The sequence below is a fragment of the Rhea pennata genome, chromosome 1 (assembly GCF_028389875.1).
Source record: "Rhea pennata isolate bPtePen1 chromosome 1, bPtePen1.pri, whole genome shotgun sequence".
NCBI lineage: Eukaryota > Metazoa > Chordata > Aves > Rheiformes > Rheidae > Rhea > Rhea pennata.
The window spans coordinates 136,641,799-136,654,590 of NC_084663.1; positions in this window are offsets into that span (position 1 = coordinate 136,641,799).

The window sequence follows — 12,792 nt, forward strand, 5'->3', positions numbered from 1 at the left end:
TTTCTCAAATTCAGGGCACTTGCTATTTAGGGGGCATGTGTGGGGCAATTGTGGCCTGTTACAATGTTAATAATATGCTATCTGTTTCATATTAATTTCACTTTCATAAAGCTTGTTTCCCCTTCCCTCTTCAACTTTCCTTCAATCTGTTTTAAGAGTAGAACAAGTTGCCAGGAAAATCTGGAAGAAGAAAGGGAAATATATGAAAGGAGAGGGTTGTCAAGAAAGGGAAGATTAAAGCATTCCCATAGTATAGCAAATAGCTCATTTATAAACAGCTGTCTTATGCATACAGGCTGCCATTATGTTACCTACAAAGTACCTAAGTGCTAGAGTGATGACAAATTTCCATATATTCAAGCGCATACGTAAAGTTTAATTTTGAACTCCAGTATTCAACTCTGAATTCTGGGCCTGCTACCACTGAAATCAATGATAGTTTTACTCTTTAATTAACAAGAGGTAGTTTGGGATCTCTCTAATTAGGCAGTGTGAAAGAGCAAAACACTTCATCATATTTCCTGGGCTCCACCTACTAATACCATTCTTATCATTAATCTCTATAACATTAACAAACATGTGCCTAAAAGTTGCAAGAAGGGCAAGACTGTAAAAAAAAAAAAAAAAAAAAAAAAAAAAAAAACAGCAAAAAGGAGAATAGACTGATAGATCTCAAACTGCCTAGAAATGTTGATTAAACAGGAAAATGGAGTAAGGAGTTCTCAGCTTTGCTTTTCCTCTCCCCAGGCTCCCAAACAGAACAAATTTGCTATGTTAGATTTCTCTGTAACAAAAATTGCACTCTTCACACTGCAGCATACTGAAACAATTCCAAGCCTTCACTCTGCTTCACTATTAACAGAGTTTCATTATATCTCAGCTCTCTGTGGCCCCATTATATATGACGGAACAAAACCATTAACCCCTTCATATCTCTCTTAAACAATAACTTTCCTCCAGTGAAGAACTCTGTACATGACTTTACAACAGACAGCACTCTCAGGAGCTCTCTGAGTCCATTCAATTCAATAGCCCATGATTGCTTTGAGTAGGCACAGTAATTGGATAAATAAATTGTCATGTGGCAGCTAAAAAATGAGATTAAAAAGCACAAGTTCTCCAACACCAACTCATAGAAAAGAGGGCTGAAAAGGACTTCAGGAGGTCATCTAGACTGAACACTTTTGAAATATAAGGTTAATAGCTGTATTGCTATTTATAAATATATGCATATATATTTATACATATATGTAGATGCTATATATATGTCTGTATACATCTCTGAAAATGGTGTTCTGTTGACCTGCATCTTGGAATGAAGAACAACCAATGTCATATAGAACGGGTCCTCTGCTCTAGTTTTTTCCTGTGTTTCCATGGCAACATTAAGTTCAACTACAGCTTTCCTGTACCTCTGACATGATGGTATTCATACAAAGAAAATCAGGCATTTCTTTGCTCACTAAGAGCCAGCTTTGTGCATACCTCTACGACAACACTGCACCAGTTCCTCGGCACCAACATCTCATATTTGTGGGATGGACCTCTCTGTACCCCTTCCTCCTTCATTCCAATGTCTCTGATCTTCCCCACCATCCCCTTTTTCTTCTTCTCTTACAAGCAAAAAGTCATGCGAGAGGCTCCGCTCTCTTCCTTCATTTCAGAGTTCATCATATTGCCCCTGCCAGGGGTTGTGTGCTCTGCATCTCCACTCCCCACATTCCCTGCTTGGTGGCAGGAGCAGCAGAGGCTAGTCATTTGCTCTTTGACTATACTGCAGGTATGTGTCATTCAGTGGGTTAGCAGGGGTCTTATGTGACAAGGTGTTAGTGGGAGCAGCTGTCTGAGTTGTAGGTAACTGCAGAATGAGTGTCATGCTGTGGCTGTGGGCAATCTCATTTTTCTCCCAGATTAATACAGTTTTGGCTAGGAGATTACTAATGCCTTAAGATTCTCCTGGAAAAGTTATCCCAAGGGGGAGAGGTGAAGAAAAAATACCAAAATCTCCTTGAATTCAGCCTAGCTTCTTACAAAATTTCTCAATTCACAGCCAGTCAAGTTTGGCAGTGGACTACACCCAGAGCTGTAGAATGAAATAAATTCAGCTTCAGTGCAGATTTTTGGGGTATCATGTGAATGCACGATGATCTCTCATGTGACTTGACTGTAGCCTACAGCGCTTGTCCTGTGAGGTGGTCACACAGAGGAGTCCCTGAGCAGTGTGGGTCATCTATCAAGATACTCATGACTTTTACATTCTTTCCCTGGCCTTTTCTAAAGAAGTAGATTTCACTTAAATGACATAAACACCAAAAACTGGAAAAAGGTTTGCATGAGCGATTAAGTGGTTTCTATTTATTTTCTGTGCTTGGTTTCAGTAAAAGCTGCATGACTCAATTCAAGTACCCATGAGACATTTTAAACTCATCATTAACATAGCAAGATTCTTCCCCTCACTCCACACTCTTTAACACTACTTAGTACCTAAGTACACTTTAGACTATTTTTATAGATGATATTTTTTATAGATTTTCTTAAGGCAGATGTCCTTAACTAGATGTTTTCCATAAAATAATATTCTAAAATGTTATTTTAGATGCATTATATATATTTATATTCACATAAACTTAGATCTCTGCTTTGTTTAATCTTTCCAACAAACTTACCTACTGAAAATAACGTAAGAAAAAGCAAAAAGCATTCCTGTTTCACATCTCTGTTTTCCTTGTTTATTCAAGAAACTCCCTCACCATAAATGACCATTGCGTTTTCAAGTATCCTGAGGGAGCTGGTACTCCTCTACTTGAGAAGGATCATCAGCAGTATTTATGTTTCCTTGGAAAGGTCCAGCATCCCATTTTCTGAATGTGCTGGTGAGAATTTGTTGCTGCAAATACTGCAGAATAACAATGTGGGGATACAGCGGGGCTTTGGATCAGCTTGCCTGGATACTGGAATCTGGAGTGCTGGTATGATTCATCTGTTTTAAAGTGGGCTGTTACAGGTTTTCTACAAATCCCAATTAGTCCCTTATTAGAAAGTGCTTTGTTACATGCTGCTCCATTTAGCCTGTTCTACTCTGCTTTTGATGGCTTCTGCTATGGCTATTTGATAACATTTTAAAATGTGTTAAATATACTATCATTCATATCATGCTCCTTGAATTCTTAAACTGTTTTGGGGGTCATTTAAGTGAGGATTAAACTTTTAGGACTCTAAAACATGGCAAATGTGGAAGAGTAATTCATATTTAGTGTGATCAGAAAGCTTTTCTCTAGTCTTCAGAGGCAAAATGATTTAGGGGCAGAGTTTTCTTTAAAAAAGTGAGATAATTAGAATTGTCAGATTGGAACAAATTTTTTTTTTTACTACAACTGAAAATGTTAATCATAGATTAATAGAATTTTGAGTCGAGTTTCTAATATAATGTGTGGAAACAGTGTTTTTCCCTTTCTTACACTGAAACTATTTTTCTGTGAAATGAACATGGCATCAGCTTAGTTGAAATGCCTCTTAATTGCACTAAGTTCATGTTGAAAAAAAGAATTACTATATTTGTATTTGCTTTTGTTTTCCTATGCTTAAATATATAGAATTTTTCCTCCTATACTTAATGGCAGTTCACTTCATATCCCATACGATTGTGAAGATAATGTTCATATATTTCAGTTTTTTTCAGAGGTTTCTTTCAGACACTTTACAGAAATCAAAGATATGATCTTTGAACTGAAGATCTGGAGGGAATGTCAGGGTTTGTGTTAATGCAGAAGCACTACTTTTAATTTAAATCATCCTTGAGAACATCAAACACCCAGGTGCAAAATAATCTGATATGGCAAACTGAAATTGATATATAAATATGGTTATCATATATCTAGCCTTTCCTAGCTTTTTTCCTTATGCAGAAGCTTTTTTAAGCAGAATTTTATGTCTGCATGTGTATTATGAGTCTATTAATCAGCCCAATCTGTTACATCAGTATAGGCCAGCAGTTACAAAATTGTAACTTTTGTTGTCATAGTACAACTGTGTAGGTAGGTGAAGCTATAGGGTGCAGAGGTAAATATAGGGCAAGTTAGGGTATGAAATGATGAGGCTAATTCTCCATAAAACATAAGCTTCTGTCTGTGTGTTTGCTAATGCCACAAGGTACAAAGAAAGTTGCTTGTCTTTGTAAGGCTTGCCATATTTGTATTCTGCATTTAGTTAATAGTGTCCAAACTCTGATTTAGATTTCTGCAACCTACATTCAAGAATTTTTTCATTAGTAGCAGGAGTAAACTACGATCCTTTGTGATTAGTCATAGAGATGTTATATTCTGCCTTTATACAGTCATGAAACATACTCCCATGTACTTTTTCCACTGTGTGTTTATACTGCAATAAATCACTTATTTGTGATTAATAAATCACAATAAATACCTTCTCTTCCTGCTTCATTGTGGACGAAAGCCTTATTGAAGAATCTGTGAGATCTTCCTATCATATAACATTTTTTCATAACAATAGGCTGTGATGACATAAATTTGGAAGAACAATCTGCCCTCAGTTAGTAAAAACAATCTTATCTGGATATAGTTATCTTCCATAACAACTGGGGAAAATAAAGCAGCACTGCTAATTGGGAGAATCATTGGAAATAATGTAGAGAAGCAGTATAGCAAAGTGGGCTGAACAGCTGCACTCACTGATTTGCTTACTAATATTCCTTCTACAAGGCCTGTTAACGTAAAGAAAAACTTAAATATTAAGTCTTACAGTATTTACAAATATTAAGTTTAGCCCAGGGAGGATGGCACCTCTAGGTTCTACCTACAGTTGAGGGAGAGAGTCAGGTTCCTCTTGAGCAGCAGCTTAACTCTAAGTGTCCAGGTGCCGTGTAGCAGCCGCTGCCCAAGAACGGGCACAGCTTGGCAGTCTTGCGTCAACGTGCTGAGCCTGTTTGTTTCCCCAGTGGAAGCACAAACGCTGCATAAGCCTCAGCCTCCCGACATTAGACTCACTCTTCTCAGCTACCTTTGCAGACCCATTGGAAGTGATTCACAGAGCATCAGTGCTCACAGACCACATGTTGAAAACCTCTGCCATAACTGGAAATCAGGAATACTAGCCTGGCTGTGGTGAGCCCTGCTGAATATTCCCAGAGCTCCTCCCTCTTCCCCATGCGCACTGGAGGTGTCATGGAGCACAACTGTGTGCGCATTTCTCTGCCTCCTGCCAGCATTGCTTAGTGCTGGACTTAAGACAACTTTCTGTATGACACTTAAGCTGTAACTTTCTCTTTTGCTCCTTTCCCTTCTCTTCCATTTTCTTGATAAGGAAGGAGCCTTTAATTTTCTTGTCAGTGATCACTTGTATTCTAGAGAGCTTCAGGAAATTAGATCAGGGAATCTTCTTGCATTTGCTTATGGCACTGAACTCTGAAAGACTGGGCAGCAGCCAGCAAGTTGTCACACTAAAAATAGATTAAGAAAAAACGCAACAGGATGCACTCTTTTTTCCTTCAAACTGAGGAAAAGCTATGAGGTAGAGTGGTGATTTAGTAGGTGTGCTGAAAAAGACTGTAATGTCTTTTTTGTTTCTGCACAAAAAAGTTGCTGCAACAGCTAATACATTCAGCATGTACATGAGCCTTCATGGCTCATCACATGATTCACTGACCTATTTGATTATAATGGTTGACAGATGCCAGATTAAATAGACAGTAGTGGTACTTTGCTTAGCATGATGTTGTGGGGAAATATGTAGGATAATGCTGGTAGGTAGAGATTTTTTTTTTTTTTTTGACTATTCAATATAATTGGAAAGGTTTGAAGAGCTTTTTGTCACAAAAGCCCTTGTAAACACCTGAATGTAATAGATAGCTGTTGTTCAGGGGTTAGCTCTTTGCTTAGCTGTAGGAACAGGAATTTATGGCCACAGTCTTTGTCCTTCTCTTTAAAGCTTTGCAGAGGGCTGACAAGTTCAAGAAATACTTTGGCAGCTAGTAATTTGCCTATTTCCAGAGAAGTTTTCTTAAGTATTAGCAATGGAATAGCAGAAACCGAAGCGCTGAACTTATGCTGATCTTACGAAGCAAACACATTTGCTTTCTAAGAACGTTAGAAGATGAGATCTGTACAATAATGACTGATGGCTCCAGTATGGCTGTCACGCTTAGGTGCTCACCATCAGGAAACATCTAAAAAATACATGCCAAAATGAATAACTCCTCTGACTCCATCTCCATAGTATTTGATAAAGTGCTAGGATAAAGTTAAAAATAACTGTAGCTGGAAATGCAGTAGTCGTAATTCACAGTTTTTGATTTTGTGTCTTGCTTGTTTTTAGACTACAGTAATAACACCAGAGTTGCTGAGGTGTACCTCTGAGGTATAACTAATTACCTCAAATGGGAAGGATGATTTCTGAAGGTCATCTGTTTGCATGTATTTCTATAGATTTTTGAAACAGCTAACAGCAAAGATCTTCAGATGCTAAATAAGAACAACCTTGTTCAGGGTTCAACCTTGTTCACACTTTCTACAAGCAACCTAGCAACTTAAACAGCACTATAAAATACATACTGTCCTCTGTTCCCGATTCAAAATTTGATAATTAAGGAAGTGAAGAATATGAATCTCACATGCTGTTCCTTTTATTAGATGTAACACTCTCTACACACCTAAGACTCCTGAACACAGGCTGAAGATATGTATTTAGTGTGATGCACATATTCTCCATAAGGAGTTTACTGCATGATTGTCTGGAGAACCAACTATTCAGACTCAGATAACAGCATCTGAATAGAGTGCAGTTATATACAAGAAATGTTAATTTTTAAAATGCTTAACTTTATACACAATGGTAGCAGAGGCTGTGTTGGTACATGGTCTCCCCTCTGCTTTGGCTTTACATAAACACTGTAAACAGGTCTTTCAGTTTGGGGCATGTACTTTTGAAAGTATAGATGAAGGTCCAGAGCTCTGTTCAGTGCTCTGGGCCCTCCATAACATACACTTATGAGTTCTTTTGTTTCTATAAAGAAGCCATTTGAATGGATTTTCCCATGAGGGTTCAGCCCCTGACCCTTCACTGCTGCAGTTTAAAAAAGAAACATGTTTTGTCTGCTACCTTTGAGTTCTTGGAGTAAAGGCTATAGAGAAAAGCTCGATTTTCAATTAGATAAACTCCTCTGTTTTTCTTGCTCAAATTGTGAGGCTTGCCAAACAGAGAAGTCAGTGCAAACTAAATTAAGCTGTGCACTTAATAACTGTCCAGAGACTCTACTTTATTTCTCAGCCTGAACACTTGCAGAGCACTATATTAGACAGCATACCTTAGAAAATACACAGAGCTATGTACCCCCAGTGTATAGTAGATAACATGCTGTAATTTCACTCACTTGTTTAACATTATTTTAACTTTCCTCTGTAGAAAAGGTAAAAAAAAAAATGCTTATTAGACAAATTGTGCACTGTATAAGTGACTGGGGAATACAGCCTTCCTGCTGATACTATCTAACTGTAGGGTGCTACAAAAAAAAAAAAAAAAAAAAAACAGTTCACTGATAGGATCAGCTACATTCACACTGTAAGAATATTTCTTAAAGATGAGTTCTTCTGAAAATCTGAATTCAGCATCAGCAGTCTGCAGCACCCAACAGCTCACAGAAAAGCTTTCTGCTTCTCTCTGGACTTTTATACTTGAACTATCAGTTGGAAGTTCCCTTCAAGGAAATTTTGAGGCTGAGTATAGTCTCTGAATTTAAAGCAAATTAAAACAGACACTTTTAATTAATCCTTACAGAAGGCTGGAGGAAATTCCATGTAATTAAAAAAGTACAGAATAACTACTACCGAATAACTGTTTTGCTGCTGTGATTCATGTTTGCCTGACCTCCTCCTCTTGTGTACAGACCTCAGGTTGTCTGTGACACACTTGAGGACAGTTGGCTTTATTAAACTCATCAAAACTGGATTTTTGGGCTGGAAACTGTAGGCCTATTACCATAGTGGTGTGACAAAATTTTGAATTTTTTAAAAAATATTATCTTCCTTTATTTCACTCCCATCTTTAATATTACAGCTCAGTTTCTCTACCTAATAAAATACATATGATTGTAACTGTTCTAAAGTAGCTACCCTGAAATTTAATCTGATGCCTGAGAAATAACTTAATGAATATAAAATAGAAAATAATATACAAATTAGAACATAAAAAATATAAAGGATCTGAATATAAATTTAATTACTTTTTTAAAAGTGCCTTCATTGTTCATACCACTGTATGCACATTGAATCACTACTTATTAATTTCCCCCTGAATGTTCATGTGTTTAACATGCATCTGAAATCTTTAATAAAATTTTCTTGAAAGGCTCTCCCTATTGCATGGTGGATAAGCAATAGACTTCTTAACCTGCAAGTTTTAGTAGCATGACTGAGCTTAGTTGTGAGAGAAGTACTTAATCTGTTAGGGATTTGGATAAAGAACAACTGATGGGATGTGCTTGTTTTGTGACTATGGAAGTCTTTCTCTACAATGGCGGTTAAACTACACTTGGGTGAATCAAGACTGCCATCCCATGGTTGCTCACAGGTTTGTTTTCACCGAGATTCAGGTATACAGTGGTTGTCCCCCTCACTGTCTACCCAACGTAAGATAATGCCTTGTCCACATCATATTTTAGATACTATGTTTTGCTATGCTGTTCATTGTGTTAATCTTTTTTCCAGCCACCAGAAGCCTTCAGTTTTACTCATCTATGGCTTGTAACTTCCGTAGATCTCAGCAAAGTTACCTAAGAGGAGGAGGGCACAGAAATAGACTAAAGCAGAAATATGGCGTAGACAGATTGAAATGAACCTGTAGTATAGTCCCCTAGGCTAAAAAATAATTGTTATTTTGACATCATGAAAGAACTGTTTTGAATGCTGTTGCATCTTTGCTTGCCAAGCTAAATGCAATTGCAGAGCTATGGCCTAAGTTGCTCCTGAACCTAAACTGAAGTCAGTGAAAAGACAAAGTGCAAGGCTACAGTAGTTTTATATTGCCACAATACTTCAGTATGCTATGGTTTCTCACATGGGATGGTCTAATACCTAGCATTGTTTATGGGCTCATAAGAGCTAATACTTTATAGAGTATTTTACAGATGCTTTCTAAAATAAACTGGTATCAACTGTAGAGTGCGTTCCCCAAGCATTCTTTGCAGAATGCCTTTGGATTTCTCCTAATGTAAGACTGCAATTTTTATTTTCAATGGAAATTCTCAAAGACAGTCCCAGTAATTAGGGAAAGAATAGTGCAGTCTTCATGTTATGAAATTGAATACATAGCTATATGTATATACTGATCTACACAGGGACAATCAAGAAATGTAAAGAAATTGGCCAAACATATAAACTCAATGCACCTAATTTACCATATTTTAAAATCTTCTGTTGATAATTTCATTCTGAAGTTAGACCAAATGGTAAAATTCCTTCACATCGGAATGAGAGCGTCCACAAGACTACGAATAGGCTCTAATTTAGGATGTGTGCAGACATCTTGTAAGTCTCGCTGACTGAACTAAGAATAGCATCCATTAGATAATATGGCAACAAATGAGATAAAGTTTTGAGCTGCTCTAGCTACTTTCAAAGTATCTGTGCTCTTGGGGGACTCTGAATTCCTTTTACTTAAATATTTGAGGATCCCCATGCACCCATGAGATTAAAGAGGAACTATAGCTGTTGCTTTTATTAATGCTGTGAATGAAGGTGAATTCTCTAAATGTACAAAACTGTTTTCCTGAGGTATCTTGTAAAAAGAGAAAGCACTGTTAAGTATCATTTCCTTGCTGAATCAGATAGAAGCTATGAATTGTTCTATCATTAGTGTACATGAGTTTCGTATTAAAAAGGCATAAGTGGTTAATCTTGTAGCTTGAAATCACTAAAATAATATAATGTGTTGCAATATAGCCACTAGGTGGCAATAGCTATTTAATTTAGTAAACTATGGCAAATATCTGCTTTATGACCTGATATTCATGTCAGCTTTGAGCCCTACAAAGAAACTCTGTTTCCAAGAGCCTATCTGTTGCCAAGTTTATTCCCAGTTGAATAGTGGAAAAACTTGCTGTGCGTGCAAGTAAATCTTGCATTTGTCAGAGCAGTGTAAGAGATAAGACTACATTTTAAGTTCGAGGCTTCTATTTTATATATTCCATTAGATGATATTATCTCATTGGGAATTTCTGAACATTTTTCTTGCAATACATATGTATTTGCGATGTGTTCCAAACCAATTATGAACTAATACTTTCCCTTGGTCTCTCTTTCTACACTATGTTTTTATACATTTGTATTTGTACTGAGTCAGGCACCTGAAAGCTGTCGAAAGCACACTGCGATGTCAAATACTTGTACATGCATATTGAGAGTATAGAAGTATAGATATAATATCAAATAAGGTATAAAATTAGCGCTATTATTCTGTGGATGTTACCTAATGTTATTACCTATAGGATATAAGGAAGGAGAGTTTGTATTTAGGTCCTTAAAACTAATTGGAGTATAGTAGCTTTGATGCTCGAGAATGTGCTTAGGACAAAGACATGAGGTGCTTGCTCACGTCTCATTTGTGAGACATTACTCATATAAAGCATTATGCCTGAAGTTCGTGGCATGCTTGTCTAAATAGTGGCTCAGAAGTGCATCGAAGAAGCAAAAAGTCTGGTCCCTGACTTGTTGATATATTGGTTTTGTTTCTTGCTAATGAACATCAGGATGATTCTCCTGTTTGGAACAACTGTTCTTCATCATCTTTAGCTAAAAATTTAATAGGAGGTGAGAATATGAGATAATGTCCTTGAGAGAAGAGCATAAACGAAGCAGGTGGTGCATGGGTGAAACTTACACTGCCAAACAGTAGATCAAGATGCTTTCTTAAACTGAAACTTCACAACCTTAAAACAACAGAAAAAGATAACATTTTCACTAGCCAAAGAAAGCGGAAAATTCTTCTGGCCATCATCATGAGATCTTCCATTTGCTGAACTACTGTAGGAGCTGCTTGTCTAAAAAACTAACGTACCAACTGCAATTGGTTACTGCAGTATAAGTAGTAGGGAAGCATAAGAATGCCATCTCTCTGCATGGTTCTATCAAACCAGTTACCAGACTGATCAGAAATTGGGTCAGAGATAGGAAGTCGTGAGACTCAAAAAAAAGTTCATTCAACCAGTTGAATGAATGAGTACTGTTGCCAGGTGGCAACAATACATCAAAGCTTCACACAAGATGGTGCAGGGATGGTGCCCAGGACTACAGTGCTGTGATGTTTGGGCTCTACACAAAGGAGCAGCTCAACGCATGGAGCTTTGCTACGGAAAAGTGATAGGCCTGTCAAGAGTTTATGGGATCAGAAGGGAAGCCACAAAGGGAGACATAGTGGTAAGAGTCTACTACAGACAGCCCAGTAAAGAAAAGAAGGTGAACAAAGCCCTCCTTGAAAAAAATGGAAGAAATCCCCTGCTCACAGGCTCTGCCTCTCACAGGGCCTTTTGAACCACCCTCACATCTACTACATGGACAACATAGCAAGGCACAAGCAAGAAGTGTGCTCTCTGGAGCACATAGAGAACAAATTTTTTTATCCAGGTGCTGGACAGACTGACTAGATGAGGTGCTCTGCAAGTCCTGCTCCTCATGAATAAGTAAGAACTCAAAGAATGGGAAAGCTGATAGCAGTCTTCACTGCACTGACCATAAGAAATTCCTGAAGGAATAAAGGAAGGGGAATAGCAGACTAAAGACCCTGGACTTCAAGAAGCTATTCAGGAAACTAGTAAGCAAGATCTCACGAACAGCTGAAGGGCAAATGAGCCCACAGGAACTAGCTGGCCATCAAGGGGATTCTCCTTAAATCCTGCTTAACAAGGTGGGCTATCTTGTGCTAAAGGACACAAAAAAGGTTCAGTGCCTTCTTTGCTTTGGTCTACTAGTAAGGTCTGCTCTCAGGTTTATCACATTCTTTTGCCTAGCAGCAAAGCTTTGGAGAGAGAAGCACTACCCATGGTTCAGGGTGATCAGGTTAAGAACTACTAACCAAGCAGGGCATACACAAGTTCATAGGTCTGGGTGGGATCTGAGGGTGCTGGGGAAGCTGGCCATTGTCATTGTGAGATTCCTGTCTTTTATCTTCAGGTGTGGTGATTGCAGGTTTCTGATGACTGGAAATGTCATGCCTATCTTTAAAATTTATAGGAAAGATGATCTGGGAAAATGCAGGCTAGTTCGCCTTACTTCATTTTGTTGGAAGGAATGTAACTGGGAACAGCAAGTGTGGATTTACCAAAGGCAAATTGGGCCTGATCAACTTGATTGCCTTCTACGATGAGATGATTGGCTCTGTGGGTAAAAGGAGAGCAGTGGCTGTAGGTTACCTTCATTTTAGCTAGGTTCTTGGTATAGCTGGTCATACTATCCTTATAGCTAGATGGAGGAGATATGAGCTGGATGGCTAGACTGTGAGATGGGTGAAATTGGATGGATTTGGCTCAAAGTAAAGAGGTGTGCATTTAGGAGCTTAATTGACAACTAGTTACAAGAGGCTTCAAGAGTTGATACAGGAGGTGATATTTTAACATCTTCATCAGCAACCTAGATGATGGGATGAGATGCACACGCATCCCATTCATGGATGACAGCAAACTTGGGTGAGCAGTTACTACAATGCAGGACTGGGCTTTCCTTCAGAGAGACCCTAACAGCTAGAGAAATGGCTTGGCAGAAATCTCATGAAGTTGAACAAAGTCAAAAA